General features: G+C 44.9%; 1 long non-coding RNA gene across 1 annotated transcript in view; it reads right to left on the minus strand.

Annotated features, from left to right (window-relative positions):
- Window positions 1-9,796: 9,796 nt before the first annotated feature.
- The window catches only part of LOC109287825, a 16,019-nt gene continuing 9,203 nt past the window's right edge, over window positions 9,797-16,612 (minus strand). Inside the window, exon 3 of the long non-coding RNA XR_002094968.1 lies at window positions 9,797-9,807. This is a non-coding gene — a long non-coding RNA (uncharacterized LOC109287825). The remainder of the gene's footprint in view (window positions 9,808-16,612) is intronic.

The following is a 16,612-nucleotide window of genomic DNA, read 5'->3' on the forward strand; positions in this document are numbered from 1 at the left end:
TAGACACCCATTCACCCCTGTGTAAAGGTTCAGCCTTAGGATGTAGAATTGCTCTGCAGATGGTCAGTGGGTGCAATGCTTGCCTGTTCTGTGCCACAAAGGAAGCCAGATCCAAGTCTCCTCTGTGTGCATTTGGCTCTGGAGGAGCATCTATTAGGACTTCTGGATAATGTCCGTGAAGAAATGTGCACTGCATATGAGAAATACGATATGCATCAAATGCTTGCCTTTTTTAATTATCAGTTTCATTCAGTTGAACTTAATCCTCCAGAAATATGTTTTAATCCCCAGTTGGTTTATTTAAATTATCACAACAGCTTTATTGAATCTACAGCAATGGCGTGCAATGGCTTATTTAAAAGCTGACCAGTTTCTTAAATTATTCATCATTCTTGAATTACTTTGTAATACAGGAGGCAAATGAACTTGCAACTTTGTATTCAGGTGCCCAAATCAAGAGGCTTTCTTCAGTTTTCAGCTTCTGTGCAGCAGAAGCTTTGCAGCAATTTAAACTGTATTAGTGTTTGCCCAGGGTGTATTGCAGAGGGTCATTTTAATATGTTCTTAAACTCTGAATAATGTTAAGTGGAGCCACAGATTTTGGGATTATACAGAAAACAAACAAGAAACCCTGTGTATTTGTGCTGTCAGATCCAAACGTTTCAGTTCAGGCCCAGCTGTTATAAGTGTGAGTCCTGAATCATGCATTGCTTACACACCCGAGACACTCATGCAACACCAAGTTAGTGGGGGTGTACAAAAATGCAAGATTACACCCTAATGAGGCACGTCCTGATGAGTGCATTTGCAGTGCCTCAAAGCAGTTCACTTATTTGCAGTGTGGTGGGGTTTTTTGACACCAGGAGATCCCGGTGTCAACCCCCACAAAATAAAACAAAAAAAAAAACTGCTGCTGAAAAAAGTGGCATGGTGCACACGGCAGCAGCATGCACCACCATTGAGAGAGCCTAGCTGGCCAGAGCCAAGCTCTAGCTGCCAACCAGCCTCCAAGCTGCTGGCTTGGCAGCTGCCCTGGGAGGCCTCTAGGCCCCCAGGTAAGGCTGCTGGGGCCAGCACAGGTGCTGGCCTCAGCTCTCCCCTACCCCACCCAGGTTACTTTGCAGCTTGCTGAAGTGTGTGCGCGGGGGCGGGCCCAGGGACAAATAGCAGTGGCACAGATATGTGCTGCTGCTATTCGTCCTATGGGAAACACATGTCCTGCATGTGTGTGCTTGTCTGGATGTGCCCATAGAGTTGATGTCAGATCTGGGTTCTTGGGTCTCATTCTTCTCTGAAGCCAGAATTAAATCCATTGGAGTTAATGAGGTGGCACAATTGTCCAAGAAGCTTATAGGCAAGCCAGGTTCCACAAGCCAATCCAAGCTCTTCTGGTTGGAAGGGCTGGAAAGGAGAAAAGGGAGCTTTAAGCATCCTTTTTCTGCCAAAAACTAGGGCAGTTTGGGAAATGCTAGTAGCTTGAACAGTATTAGAGGTGCTCTACTGTTATGCTCTGCTTCCCAGAGTATGTAAGGTCCATGGCAGGCAGAGAATACCCAGAGCTCACTGTACTTTGCCTTGCCTCCCCCACCGTTGCTCAACATACTCTCTCTCTCCTACCTTACTCCTGCAGCAAAAATGAAAACATATGCAGAGACCCCAGAGGCTGGTTCCACTTTCTTTTATACCCTGTTATACTTCCACAGTGGTGTAAAGGGGCAGTGGTACAGTAGAAGTTTGGTTAGTATGATTTTGGGTATCTCCTTGTGATCTCTGCTAACATCATGTACCCCATGAATAGTGCAGGAGAATACAGAAAAAAAGATGAAGTATCCAAGGGAAATGCACAGTTAAAAGCTATTAATTGACAAAATCACTAGAGTGTGCAAAGGAGAAGAGATCAGTGTCTCTGAAAATGAATGATTTAGAAGATACAGCATTTCAGTTGTTGCAATTAATCAGCTTGCAGGAGCGGAAGGCAGATGCTGTGTGATTTATTACATTTCTGTGGGAATACTTCATATATGCTCTTTCTAATTTACTGTAACGGTGCAAAATACCCCTGCCTGCCTTCTCTTTCTCCATCTCCACTGCCTATGCAAATAATTTCAGTGTGGATTTAGGGATTAGTGTAGTAAAGAAAAGTGGTGCTAGTTAGAGCCAGATAGGAAGAGTTCCCAGACACAATCATAACTCATACTCACAGATCCTGCCTTTAGAGTCCTCCTATTAAACAAAAAATGCAAGCCATACAATACTGTGAGAGCAACAAGCTTATCATAAAAGGTCACCTAGTGTAGGGTAGGAATACAGAAGTTCTGGGTTCTAGTCCCAGCTCTGTCTCCATACTGCTTTATGATCTTGGGCAGCTATAGTGAGGCACATCACTGAGCATAGTAACAACCTATCCCATGATTAATGCAGCAGGGATTATCATAACTACTGCTCATCCATTCTGCTTTCTGTTGTGAGGTCCTTGTGAGCTTTCTCAAGCTAAATGAGTCGGTACTTGGATGGGAGACCTCTCAGGAAAAGCCAGGAAAGGGTCTTAGTTATTCACGAAAGATTGTACTGAACTGACAATCTCAGACTTTGTAGCAGTAATAGTCTACCAGTGACAGAAACGTTGGAAGCGGTGGTGTAGACAGGGATCCCATGTTTTTTTCTACCGTGTCATCTAATTGTACGGCACTTAAGTATTCCATCAGCAGCCTATTCAGGAATTGCTTAACACTAGTTGCAGGGTGCAATTTGTGTAGGGCAAGATATGAGGCAATAATAAAAGCATCCGGATCATAACTACTCTATAGCTTTCCCCATTAGTATGTCTGGTTAAGTTGTATCAGTTGCAAATTGTAGCTACGTAAAAGTTGACGAATATAAATGCAGACCCTGAATCAGTGCAGAAACAACCACTTTCCTTAGACTAGGTGTAAAATCAGCATCCTAACAGCCTGCAGTCAGTGTGGATCTCATGCAATATCTATTGATACAGAAGTAAATACTTCTATTATAATTCCATGCAGGTAATTATGGTGGGTACTATTCCTGGTCTAATTCAATACTTCTGTTCTACCTTCCTAAATTCTCCTGGCAGTTTCAAATGGCTATGCCACTCCTTTTACCCTCCTGTCTTAATTTTTGCATGGCATGTTCTGGGGGTTTTTTGGTCATGGTAAAATGGATGTTGTGTTTCTATTGTCCAGGTGGTGACATTTGCATGGCGAGTAAAGCAATAGCTGCATACATAAAGGAGTTTGGGCTCCATCAGAGCAAAGGGTGCTGTATCTTATGGCATTATAATCTGATTGGTAAAGGGACATGCTTTCATAATTACAAGGGATGCTCATAATTATTCCACTGGGAGAACAATGAGGAGTAAGTCCTAAGTATCCAGTGAATTACCAGTAAGCATACTATAAAATCTAAGGGACCTAATTGTCTGGGGGAACTCTGGTGGGGAACTCCATGAGCTGGAATCCATGGTGTTTCCTTCTGATTATTTCGGTTACAATGATGATGATGATGATGACAAACATTATTTATTCTGATGAAGATTGACTTTCAGGAATGCCTTCCTTAAATCCTTAGTGACCCCCAAAGTCCTTTTGTGCTAGGCTCTGTACTAGCACACTGGGTGTGTCTACACGTGAAATTAATGCAATGTGATAAACTCCAGAGTAGTTCACACTGGAGTGAACAGCTTCCAGGAGCAGCATCTACATGTGCGCCCAAAACAGCAGCTATTTGAGCCAGGACAAGGCTCAAATAGGCCCCCGGCTGGCTGGGCTGACTGGGCACAATTTATGCCCCCAGTCAGAACCTACACATGCATTTAGTGCAGTAAAGTGCTCTGCCATAAGAAAGAACTGTCCCTGACAGTACTGTCCTATGGCAGAGTTAATTAGTTTACTGCACCCTAATACTGGTGCACATGTAGACGGTGACGCTTTACTGCAGAGCAGTAAAGTGCATGTATAGATGCACCCAGTGACAGTCTTTGCACCAAAAAGCTTCCAACAGCACTGCCAGCCCTAAGCCTTCAAAAATCTTCCACCACATTTGTCACCTTTCATCAAACATGACCTGCACCTGTTACCTTCCTTCTGCAGTTCATTTTCCTCTGCTGCCTTGCTTCCCTTGCACTCAGTGTTTCCCTTAACATGCAGCTGCCCTTGTAACACTCTTCAGGAGGTTTCCTGTCTTCAGAGAAAACAGCAGTACTGAGTCAAGAGAATACAGCAGAGTGTGGCCGGCCCCACAGAGAGGTCCTGTGATTTGGGGAGAAGGGAGCAGCAGCCCTATGAGACAGACTCTCCTCCTCACCAACACAGATGTGAGAAAATGTAGGTGCCTAGGTAGAGCCTGGAGCAGTGGGCATCCTGAAATCTCAGGGGCATGGAAGAGCTGTTGTCAACCATGCCTTCTTCAGCAGGAAGAAGACAGCAAATCAGAATGCATTGAGGTGAAGATGAAAGGTGAAAGATGCCGCACTGATATAATGGTAGGCATTTATTATAGGCCATCTAATCAGGGAGAGGAGGTGGATGAGGCACTCTTCAAGCAGGTGATGCATCTATCCAAAAGCTATGGGATGGTACTGATGGGAGACTTGAGTTTTCTGGACATCTGCTGGAAGCATAATGGAGCCAAACACGAAATATCAAGCCATTTCCTAACTTGGGTGAAGGACAACTTTCTGCTCCAGAAGGTGGAGGATGCAACAATGGGATTGATTATCTTGGATTTTGTCCTGACCAGCAGGGAAGAACTGGAGGAAGATGTGAAGGTGATGGGTCAGTTAGGAGGAAGCAATCGTGATATCATAGACTTCTAGATTCTGAGAGGGGGAAAGCACAAGGTCAGCAACATTAGGAAGCTAGATTTCAAAAAAGGCAAATTCCATCTGATGTAAGGAGTTGATAGGCCTGGTGCCACGGGAAGACAAACTGAAGGATAAACCCAGGAAGGCTGGGAGCTTCTAAATGGCACAGTACTGGAAGGCCAACAAGAGACTGTCCTGACACAATGGAAGCACAAGAAGAATGGCAAGAGACCAATGCAGTTGCACAAGGAGCTTCTAAAATGCCTCAAATGTGAAAAGAAAAGATAGAGGCAATGGAAGAATGGGCAGTCACAAAGGAAGCATACCAGGAAATAGCAAGAATGTGCAGGGACAAAATTAGGAAGACAAAAGATAAAGAATAAGCTGCACCTGGTGAAGGAGGTTAAGGACAAGAAGAAGAGGTTCTGTAAGTATGTTGGCCAGGAAAGAAGGATAAGGAGGCTGTGGGCCTACTATTATTAACAAGCCAGCTAGCAGCTTCCTAACAGAAGATGCAAAGAAGACAGAGCTACTCAACAGCTACTTTGCCTCGGTCTTCACAACAAAAATTAAGCTGCAGCCAGATACCTAATACGGATTATCTGGATAAGGAAGGGAGCAAGTTGAGGGAGGAGATAACAAAAGAGACTGTCAGAGAGCTTTTGATAGGTCTGAATGAATTTGTCAGCAGGGCCAGATGAACTTCATCCCAGGGTACTGAAGGAACTGACAGAGATTTCAGAGCCCTTGGCAATGATCTTCATGAAGTCATAGGAGATGGGCCAGGTACCAGAGGACTGGAAAAGGGCCAATGTAGTGCCCCTCTTTAAAAAGGCAAAAAGGAGGTCCCAGGGAACTACAGACTAGCTACTCATCTCAATACCTGGGAAGTTACTAGAGCATATCTTAAGGAAGGCCATTTGCAAGCATCTGGATGAGGAAAGGCTGATCACAAGCAGCAAGCATGACTTTATGAAAAACAAATCAGGTCAAACAAACCTGATCTCCTTCTTCGACAAAGAAGCTACTTGGGTGGATGAAGGGAAGACTGTAGATACAATGTATCTGGACTTCATCATGGCTTTTGACAAGGTTCCCCACAACCTTCTCATAAACACATCGGAGAAATGTGGGCTGGACAAAAATACAGTAAGGTGGATAGATAAGTGGCTCAATAGCCAGAGGAAACCACAGTTATTAGTGGATCCATGTTGGTGGCAGGAGGTTTCAAATGGATCTCTGGCTTGGTGCTGCTCAACGTGTTTATTAATGATTTGGATGCTGGCATAGAAAACCTATTGAGCCAGTTTGCAGATGACACAAAACTGCAAACACATTAAAGGATGCAAACGCAATTCAGAAAGATCTCGACAGATTGGAAAGCTGGGCTAGAGATAACAGGGTGAAGTTCAGTGGGGATAGATGCAAGGTGTTACACCTCAGGAAGAACAATCAAAAACACAGATATATCAAATAAAGTGACCTCTTGCTGGATGGCAGTACTATGAAAAGGGATTTGGAAGTCTAAAACCTTCATGCTGCAATGGCAAATCCCATTTTTTGAGACAGTTTTGCAGTCTTGGAAGATAAGGTCAAGCATGGAGGATCAAAACACTCAAAGCTCTGACTCAACCTGCATTATCAGGGCTTTCACAGTTTCAGAGCTGGTAGCTGAGCTTTGTCTAGATCCAGGCGCACAAGGTTTCCAGGCTCCCAGTACCACTGTGAAGTGCCTAGGAGCCCTGAACTGCCTGGCTGCAAGACAGCTTGCATTCCAGGAGTAATCCTGCTTGTGCACACTTTGGAAGCCCAGGAGTTTACCAGTGCCATGACAGGACACTGGGTGGGGTTTGATCATGTCCATGGAATCCAACATGTCTGCAAAACATTTCAAGTTTGTCATACTGGAATTTTTTAGTGAAAACCTGCTTCATTGGAAAATTCCTGATCAGCGCTCAGTCTGATACTGAAGTGCTGTGCTATACATATGCACATGCTCCGGACGTGTCCTGAACATTCATGGCAGAAGATAGCTATTCATTAAGATCCTCTTCTTCCCTTTCCTGTAATCAGGGATGAATCCAAGATTTCCTGAAGTGGAGTTTGGGAACAGCAACTCACATTGCAAGGGTGGCTGCACCCCCTTCTCCCAGCCTCCTCCACCCCCACAAGTGTGGGCAGGCTTTAAGTCCCTAAAACAGTTGAAAATCTTCCTCCTCTCCCTTCCCCTTCCTGCTGAGAAGCACATCCCCCTCTTCTCCCTCCCTTCTACTCCCCTGCCTGCCACTGCTGCTTTCTCCACTACTCTGGGGTGGGACAACACTGCCAGCAGATCAAGGGAAGTGATTTTTCCCCTCTATTCTGCACTGGTGAGGCCACTTCTGGAGCACTGTGTTTTGGGCCCCCCACTACAGAAAGGATGTAGACAAGTTGGAGAGAGTCCAGTGGAGGACAACATAAATGGATAAGGGGCTGGGGGACATGACTTCTGAGGAGAGGCTGAGGGACCTAGGCTTTATTTCATTTGCAGAAGAAAAGACTGAAGAAGAATTTTGAGAGCAGCCTTCAAGTACCTGACGGGTGCTTTCGAAAGAGGCTGGAGCTGGACTCAGTGGTGGCAGATGAGAAAACAAGGAGCAATGATCTCAAGTTGCAGCAAGGGAGGTTTAGGTTAGATATTAGAAAAACACTCTCACTAGGAGGGTAGTGAAACACTGGAACAGGTTACCTAGAGAGGTGGTGGAAACTCAATCCTTGGAGGTTTTTAAGGCCAGGCTCAACAAAACCCTGGCTGGAATGGTCTAGTTGGGGATAGTCTTGTTTTGAGCAGGAGGTTGGACCAGATTGCCTCCAGAGGTCCCTTCAAACCTTCATTTTCTATGATTCTAACTCCAGAACCAGCTGGACTGGGTTCAGCTGGGGAATGGACAGTAGCAACAGCCTCACAGGACAGTCGTTCCCCAACCCTGCCCAGAGCAGGTGTGGGGACAAGGAAATCCCCATCCATCCCTGCTGCTATTGTCCCTGTCCCCACCTAAGCCCAGCCCAGCCCCCAGCATGACAAGCAGGATCACCAGGGTGGCCAGGATCTGGAACCAGCTTCCAGGGGAAGTGGTGCTGGCTTCTGCTTTAGGGGTCTTTAAAAGGAGGCTTGATAACTACCTAGCCGGTGTCATATGAGCTTAAACTTACTAGCGGTCATATAAGCCCGGTATTCATTCCTGCCCAGAGCAGGGGGTCAGACTTGATGATCTGCTCAGGTCCCCTCCAACCCTACATCTATGAATCTAAGGTGCTTCCTCACACCCAGGACAGCAGGGAAAGTCAGGCGGGGGAAAGGGGCAAAGAAGTGGCATGCCTTTGAATAGAAAGGGGAAGGGAGGGGCTTTAAAAAATCCCTGGAGGTTTCCTTGTTGTGGAGCAATCCAAAAGCAGTTGGGGGGTGCAGCCATGCATGGATGCACCCCTGCCCATAACCACAGGGCTGAAAAATCAAGCCACATTTTGCATAGCACATTGCACAGAAGTAGCACATTGCACTGTTTCTTGACATGTAGTCCTATATAATCAGATCAGGAAACTGGGGTCTCAGAGTTAAGCAAGAGATGATCTCACCTTCCTTACATTGCAGGTTTGAAACCTCATGCATCATCAGTATTTCTATTTATACTGCGAGTTGCTAAATAGAATCATAGCAATTAGAGGCAAGGAGGATTTACTGGATCATCCAGTCCATCCCCCTGCCAAGTTGTATTATAAACCATAAGAAGCAGCCCCTTTTTATATAATTATCGTGCCTGGCAGAGAACTTGCCTTAACCAAGTTTTGGATTCAGATGTTGACAAGTCTGTGGTGTTAGTTGCATGGAATTTGCCATTGATTTTTTTCTTTAAGTTTGAACTTGGTTAAATTGTTTCAGCATCTAGAAAGCATCCTTTCAGTTAGCAAGGGGGAACAAAAGGTTTGCTGGCCAGGTGGGTATGGCCATGATGTGTATATATATATATGTCCTACAGCCATTAATTCCTCAAAGATTTAAGATCTTCACCACCAAGATTTTCTAAAATTAATGAAGGGAACAGCTGAATGAGTAGGGAAATGAAGTTGAAATCATTTCTGAATGGTTCAGTAGAAAACTGTTTGTTTTAATCTTCGCAGAGGATTCTCCTTATCAAAACAAAGGGTCCTCGTGGGAAAGCCAGTTCTGAAATGGGATTGGTTAAAAGATAGGGAATGATTTATAATCTTCCTAAGGAGCTTGTGCAGCTTTAGAGATAGAGGCTTTAATCTTCTATTACTTGGTAGAGAATACAATTTGAGCTTCATCAAAATGCATTGCTTCTTCCCTTCACTTCTGATCAAATGAAACTATTCTGCAGATGGATCAGAAACTTTTCATTTTTCTCCTCATTTACCTTTGAGCTTCTTTTGCAAAGACTAAATTAAGGCAGCATAGTCCAGACCCTTTATATTCATCTTGGGCTATGGACCCTGTCCTCCGCTGAGGATTTTAGGAAATGTCACACAGCTGTTCTAATGCCCATGCAATTAGGGCTTCAACCAATTACACTTTGTTTAGAGGCATCCTGTGTGAGGCTTATGAAAGAGGTTAAGATCTATAAGTAGCCTGTCTCTTGGTTAAAAAAGCAGAATAAAAGCTTGTATAATTTAAAGCACAGCCTAGCAGACCAAATGGCAGCAAACACTTGGGGCTCAGTAGGATGCCAGCCATTGCTGAAATGGAGGATCTGGCACAGCCTTCATATAAAGGTGAGGGAAGTGTGACCCAAAGTAAGTACATACAGGTGAATCAAGTGGGCTTCTTTCTTCTTCGTGAATTGTCATTAGTAAAGTTGTGCATGCCAGGTATCCGCTGCAGCTCTTTTGAAAGCTCTCAGTTTCTGAAGTGGTAGAAACAAGGCAGGCTGGAAGTTAACATGCAGTCCTGATAATGAAGCAGGAGATGAAATGGACTTCCTCCCATTCTCTCCTAGCCATGTTGTATTTTCAGGACAAACTAATTTTTGTTTGAAGCAAGCAGATGTGAACCTGAAAACCCAACAATGACCGGTCTGTTGAGTGAGAAGTTGTTCTTTTTACCCAGCTAGGCTTTAAGAATTAAATATCTCTTAACTATATTTTGGTGGAGTCTGGATATGAAGCTACTAAGGGACATGCCAAGCAAGTAAGGATGAATGAATTAAAAGAGTAGTGACCTTCGAGACGATGTGTTAGTGCTTCCTTGGAATAATGCGCAAGTTTGTAGCGACAGTATAAAGCAGAGCTGCGCAAAGTTGGATCAGTCCCTACAGACTATTTTGGCACTTCTAGGAGTTGGTCACCTCTCCAGTCTCTCTGTCTTGTGGCTTGCTGTCTGTCACTTACTATCCGCATTCCTACGGAGGGAACACAGTGTGACATGCTCTGCAATCTTGACTGACGAAGGTGGTGCACTTTCCTTGCTTTCTTCTTCCCTTTGCAGTTGCTTTATATACTGTACGGCAGCTGAAGTAATCAAAAAACCACCAGACTCCTCATGTGGAGCAGTCGGACATTTGGGAACGAGTCATTTGCATGGACTCTTCAGCAACTCCTTGAGTCCCTCTGTCCTTGGAACTGATGTACCAATCTTTTCCAGTGCACCCTTTTCCAATTTTCCATCTTTTCCAATTGCACTCTGGTACCTCCCCGTACCACCAGGCATTTCATGATACTGCTGAGGTTACAGATACTATTGTATAGAGGTGTTAGTGTCTTTTTTAATAATTGTATGTGGAACATTTCTCATCTCTCTCCTACTGCAATGGGAAGTAGCATGGCCCTGTGTGGAGGGAGATACACTCAGGTTGAGACTATCCAGGTCCTGATCCCACTCCCAGCTCTGTCACAATCTTTTGTGTAACCACGGACAAGTCGTCAGTCTTTCTGCATCTCGGTTCCATGTCCATAAAATGGAGACAATGATGTTTCCTTTCTCTTGCCACTTGCCTCCTGTTTGATTAGATGACGAGCTCTTCTGTGTTTCTACAATACCTGTCACGGCTGGAGCATCAAAGCAACCCTGCAATATACTTAATAATACTATGGGATTGATATTGTGGTCCATGCTGTATGTCTTATTGAAAAGCTCTGAATTTCCCTTTCCAACTAATCTTCCACTTAAGCACAGTAGACTTGAATGCTGCCACTGGTACAAGCCTGAATATAGGCTAGCATAGTTCTGCTGCTGCAAAATTGTGTTTGCAGAAAAAGAAACTTTATAGATTCTTTCTCTGGCTATATCTTGCTCAAATGCTGCTGCATTATCTCCAATGCCTTCCTTCAAAATATATAAATTAATTTTCCTGAACGATATCAGTGAGGCAATGAACCTGTGGGCTAAACCTGCTCATTCTTACTTACCATTAGCTCTGTAGGACCCCTGCCTCAGAGCAGAACTTTCTATTTTCTGCCATGGCTCATAGCTCCATGCTAGGTTTCTTAATCTTGTTTTCAGGTTTGACCAGGTCTTTGTGGAAGTTTGAATGGAAGCAGTAAATCATCGCCTGTGAAAAGTAAACGGGCTTTGGCTATTGGTGGTAATTAGTAGACAGCCCTTCTGTTTCAAATGAGCTGAGCTCCACAATTAAGTAGAACACTTGGCTCATTGCAGCTCTCCACGATCCTTCCAGTAACCATCTACTCTGACAACTGTTCAGCATCAGCGTTCTCGTAATAAATTGCTCACTGACACTGTGGGCTCATGGCAATGGTCATAAACCGTGCCAGCTTTGCAGCTGATTTCCTGTTTCACTGAAGAAGGAAGTTAGTTTTGTAGTGACTTGAAAACAGATGTGTATCTGGGGTCATCATTTCCTCCTATACAACATGATTGCATAGTGCTTCTGAGCACTGTATGCTGCTTTGCACAGATGCCCAAAACTGTGAAAAATGAGATGCAACAAACCCATACTCCTGACTGCTTTGTGGCTGAACCTTACCAAAAAAGTGGCAGCGGCCACTAGTCTCAGTCCTTTAGAGTAGGAAAACCCTTTTCAATAAGGAGAACTTGTGGGTGGCATAGGGCCAGATGTAGCATCACATTAAACCCTCTGTCACCCTCTGAATCTTCTCTCTGCTACAGGTAGTTTCTGTTGTAAAAATGGCCTTGGCCAGTCCCATATACATTTACAGCAGCCTTGGTACAGCTCTTACATATGCCAAGTAGTCTTGTGAGGCTCTCACTGCTTATAAAGGTTAGGGTCTGTAAATAGATGTACAGCCTTTTTCCTCTGTACTGAACATAGGTCAGAATTGAGACCAGTACATGAGTCCAGTGTAAGGAACTGCAGTCCCCTTCTAGTAGGTTTTCCAAGTCCTCATGTTATGAAATATGGTAACTTTACCTTTGCAATAATGGGATTTGAGCAGCTGCATCTCCTCCCATTATGGAGAGTTCACTCCAGTGCTGGATTTCAGCAAAGAAAAGTTGTAAAATTCTTATCAAAGAGAAAATAGTTTGTGGTTTGTTTTTTTTAATTAAAAGAACAAAGTTTTTCTAATCTCAGCAAGTTTTTGCAGCAGGCTGCATTTCATTAGGCTAAATGGAAAGCCGCATGGGGAGGGGCAAGGAATTTGGGCAGCCAGAGAATAATCTTGTCTTAATTGTGCCCTGGACTCCTTCTAGCTAATGAATCCCACCTCCCCAGCGTGCTTGGGCTGCACAGAATGTTCTCGGGATGATTCAGCAGTGAGCCACCCTCTATTGTGTCTGCCTGATGCTGCGTAAAGGACCTTGACTAGTCAGACATCACAACATGCCAAAATACAGAGCTAGGACTGGGCTGCTATTGGTCCATCCTCTCCTAGTCTCAATCCTTGAGGTTTTGCTGCTTCAGATTCTGCTTTTATAATTGTTTCTGCATCTGGGAACGAGAGTGTTTTGGCTAGACTCAGACAGATCTGCTTCTGGTTGTTTCCCGTACTGGGAGAATATTAGCCTTTTGCTGTGCGTTGGTCCCAACAGTATAGAGGCTTTGGAGCCTACTCTGTCGTGTCTTTTGCTGTATGCAACAAATAGGGGGGAACAAAAGATATAGGCACAATTGGGTCCCAAGTAACAAATGTGTATTCAGTTCAGGCCTACCAATATGCTTGTTATTACCTTGACTGCTTTCTAAGGGCTTTTAAAGTAGTGGGGGGCAAAATGCAGCCCGGGGGCTGGATGTGGCCCGCCCGGCCATTCTATCCAGCCTGCGGGCCCCTAAAAAATATTTAGAAAAATTAATATTAACCTGCCCTAGGCTGCCTGTCATGCGGCCCTCAAAACTCAGTAAATGGCCCTCTGCCCAAAATAACTGCCTGCTAGTTTTAAAGCATGAAATAGCACATGTGCCAAAATTGACATGGACAGCCTCTGTACTAGGCACATGGCAGATTCGGGAGGGGACACACCTCACAATAGCAGATAGGGCAGGAAGTAGAAAGCAGAGCAGCAGGTCAGGCACAGAGCACAGGGCAAGGAGCAGAAAGCAAAGCAGCAGGTCAGGCAGAGGAAGGGGAGCAGAGTGGCACTCAAAAAAGAGGGTGCTGGGCTAGTTTGCAGCACACCCGCTAAAATGGTCGGGCCCCACTGTTCTAACCCGTAAAAACTTCAAAGCAGATAGGATGGTAGAGAGAAGAAAAATGAGCATCTCTTGCACTGGAAGAATTACTCTACTTCTGCAGAGGGTTTGAGTCCCTTTAGCTTAAGCAGCTCACATAAACTGCATAGCCTGTGAGCTGCACATCTGTATAGCAGTACTGCAATGGGGCGGGGCCTGCTCAGGGTCCATCTACTGGTGGCTAGGGGCCAACCACCCACCTTCTTTCCTGCCACGCCTTGTTGTTAAATAATTGCTGTTTAATTAAGAAGGAGGCTGCCCATTGTATGCCCCGATGCCAGGGGGCGCTCCTCCCCTACACCGCAGCTCAAGCCTTGCAGATGGCATTTGTAAATTCCTCTTTATCTTGGGCTCTCGGCTGCTGTGGGCCTACCCCTTTTCTCTCTAGCTAGGCCTGTCAGTCAAAAAAAACCAAACAACCCACTAATCAGGGTTTGACTGCCAGGCTCTGGCTCTCAAAAAAAGAAAATCTCACTCGGGCTCCTGCACCCTCCCTGGCACTGGGGTCAGCTCACCCCCCCAAATACTGTGCCCTCTCTGGCACTGGGGTCCCCACACTGCAGTGGGCCCCCAATGATGCCTCCTCCTTCCCAAATAGCCTCACCCAAACCACCAGTCTTAACATTCAACACAAAACATAGGCTTCTAAGGCCATATAATGGAAAAATGATAATAAGTAAGAGGCAACATGCCTGCTTACTTTAGATGATCATGAGGATGGTTTGGGGCATGGCGTAGTCTTCCAACAGAGACTACAGCCACAGCACCGTGGTCATTGGAAGTCCACCTCCCTGCTGCCCCTCTGGCCTTCTCCACTTGCAATTTGTAGGGTTCTGGCCTTCCTCTTCCTGTCACCTGACCGGCTGGCAGGGCTTGAGCCTTAACCCCTACTTGACCAGCTGGCTGTGACTGGAAGCTTCTGGACTTAAAGGGACCACTCTGTCTCTTACTAACAGGGTTAGGGTTCCCTGTTACAGGTACCTTCCACCTCCACCACTAGAGAGCTCTAGAGCAGCACCAGTAGGACCCATTTCATCTCCTTCCTACCACAGCACATACCTGAGGGACTTTTTGAAAAATGCCTCACTCCAGAAGTACGTATACATTTAAATGAAATCAGAGTTGTCAGCCAAAAAACCTGACCTAGCACCATCACTGTGGCTACGTCAAGAGTGGTATAAGAGCATCTGAGCTATTTGTTTGGGGATTCTGTTGATGCTCGGTACTTTTCCTTTGGAAGCTCCTACTGCTGTGCTCACAACAGTAGAACAAGACTTGGAGGAAGCAGACAGTTTGACAGATGGTGGTTTGCTCCTCTTTTTAACTGGGCTTTTGTAGAAATGGGATGTGAGGACCTCGGCATATTTTTGACTTTGTGTGGGGTGTATGTTCTTTTACTTGGTCCATCCTGGTTCAAGACAATGGGGTACATTTGCTATTTGTGGAGGTTCCTGATGCTTCAGGCTTTGCAGCTGACTTCTCTGAGCATGGCACCCAGCCTGGAAAAAGATGGTATCATGATTTTGGAAAAGTTTGGGCTTTCCCTCTCCTTCCTTTGACTTTAATTCCCTGAATGCTCATAACCAGCTATGGTTTCATTGATTCTTGGAGACAATTTAATACATCCAGACATGAGGAAGTGAGCCTAAGGGAGGAAACAGACATCACCTGAGCTCTCATTTTGATCGCCACAAAATGTTTTCTGGCAGCACAAATTGTGAGCAAATAAACATGGATGCCCTTTGTCATGCCATATCAAAGGAAAATCTGTGGCACAAGACAAGGTGGTAACAGACTCTACCACTTCATTGCAGTGGGCATCTATTAGCTCTCAGCAGAAGAGTATAAGCAGCCTGAGTTCCTTGCACTCTCCCAACCACCCCAGGCAGGTGCTCTGGAGGTTTGAGGGCTCCTCAAGCTCCCAGAGCACCTGCCCACTTTCCCTGCTTACCGGGAGGCACCCGCTCCCTCACATGGAGGGTATCTGCAAGGCTGGGGCGTGTTCTCTCCATTTGCAGACATGTCCCAAGTTGCGGCATAGCAACTAGGGACATCTGTAGATGTCCCTAGAGTGTGATCAGCTGTGCTGTGACATCATGCCACAGCTGATCGTGCTTCACCTAGGACATCTGTTTCCAGCCAGGGAGTCACTATACTAATATCATTTTGTCTTACATTCTGAAGCCAAAACAAGGTAGCACCTTAAAGACAGACTTGTTCAGAGAGGCACAAGCTTTCAGAGGTGACAGCCTACTTTGCCAGGTGCTATGAATGGACCTGCAGAAAGCAGAGGCTCTGAATAGAAAGGAATAAAGTAAGGTAAATGCAAAAGATAGGAAAAGGGGCACTGGTGACAGAGGTGAAGAGATTAAAAAGGAAAAATAAAAGCAGCTAATTTCTGCCTTGCATTCATTTGGGCTCCCTCTGAATTTTGCTCAAAGTTTATTTAAAAGAAAAGAAAAGTGGTGTATGCTAGGCTCCTCTGTAACATAGCTGAGCTTGTGCTTTGTAAATGGGAATCTTATTTACATTGAGTCTTTCCCAGGCTACTTTATACAGTGTATATAGATACTTATATATAGATACTTTATACAGTTGCATATAGATTCTTATCTGACTGCCATCAGCACAGTACTAGAGTGTCTTCTCATAGTTCATTAAACAATATGACCACTCTCTGTCACCTGTGGGTCATTTTTCTCTCATAGTCTGCCCAGGTGGGATATTAAGTGTGCAGTGCAGTGGTTCGTTTTGGTTGGGTTTGTAGGTTCATCAGGCTGTGTTTTAAATTGTACCAGCTTTTATTCTGATTCTTTGACCAGTAGACAGGCTGCACATAGAGCCATCTAGCCTACTTTTTCCTTCTGCCTAGTACACAGCATCTCTAAACAGAGTAGAGTTGTGGCAGGATTATTCCTAAGGGCCCTCTTAACACATCTGGTTCCACAGCTCGATCATCACAGAGTCTCACAGTGATTTATTTAGAAGGCAAAATGATCTATTTTTCCTCTCTTGATACCTTGGATTCCTATCTTTGGCTGCAACCTTTGAATTTGTACAGAAGCTCAGAAGAGCCCTTGGTGCCAGTCTTACATATATGCTAAAGATGCAGTCATGGGGAGGCCATCATCCTGTGCAACGTCTAATA

Source organism: Gavialis gangeticus, unplaced genomic scaffold (genome assembly GCF_001723915.1).
Source record: "Gavialis gangeticus isolate Ggan-Ray unplaced genomic scaffold, GavGan_comp1, whole genome shotgun sequence".
NCBI lineage: Eukaryota > Metazoa > Chordata > Crocodylia > Gavialidae > Gavialis > Gavialis gangeticus.